Genomic DNA, 788 nt, shown 5'->3' on the forward strand with positions numbered 1-788 from the left:
AAAAATCAACCCCCCCCCCACCAAACAAAACAAACAAAAAACAAAACAAACACATAAGCCAACCCCCCCCCCCCCCCCCCCCCCCCCAGAAAAAGGACAACCCCCCCCCCAAAAAAAAAGAACAACCAAAATAAAACACAAAAAAACAAAAACAAAACAAAAACAAAATCAAAGCAAAAAAAAAGAACAGAATAATACAAAACAAACAAAAGCACTCGCCCCACCCCCTCAAACAAAACAAGAAACAAACAAAAAAAAAACCCCAACCAAAATAACAAAACTGAACAAAAAGTGCGTCCTTCCAATGTAACAAACAATATTTTTTGCGATGTTTTATCAATACATACCTACAATTTTACTGGTATTCCTTCTTTGCAATGTCTTGAAACTAGCTACTTTTCTGTTTAAAAATCTGACTCATCACATGCGTGTATAAGCCCAGATTGACCAATGAGATTGTCAGAACGTTTCGACTAGCGGAACTGATTAGTCTGTCGCCTCCATTATCGTCTCCCCTTTACAGCCAGACTTCTTCCGATGTTGCCAGATAAACTACCACTTCTAACCATTTAAACAGTGAGACTGATTTTTTTTCCTCTTCAAATTATACATTCTCGTAATTTCTAAAAGGCTACAGACTTGTTTTCACCAAGAGAGCAAAAACAGTGAGGTGACTCGGTATTATTCAACTTAAATCGTTCTTATCAGACCAAGCGAGTTTCATTTTGCATATCGTTTTATTCCTTAAGCAAGAAACCTAACCCCTTTGCGGCGCTGCTCTGCGCCAG

This window comes from Berghia stephanieae, chromosome 4 (assembly GCF_034508935.2).
Source record: "Berghia stephanieae isolate SIO BIC M18660-M18661 chromosome 4, UCSD_Bste_1.3, whole genome shotgun sequence".
NCBI lineage: Eukaryota > Metazoa > Mollusca > Gastropoda > Nudibranchia > Aeolidiidae > Berghia > Berghia stephanieae.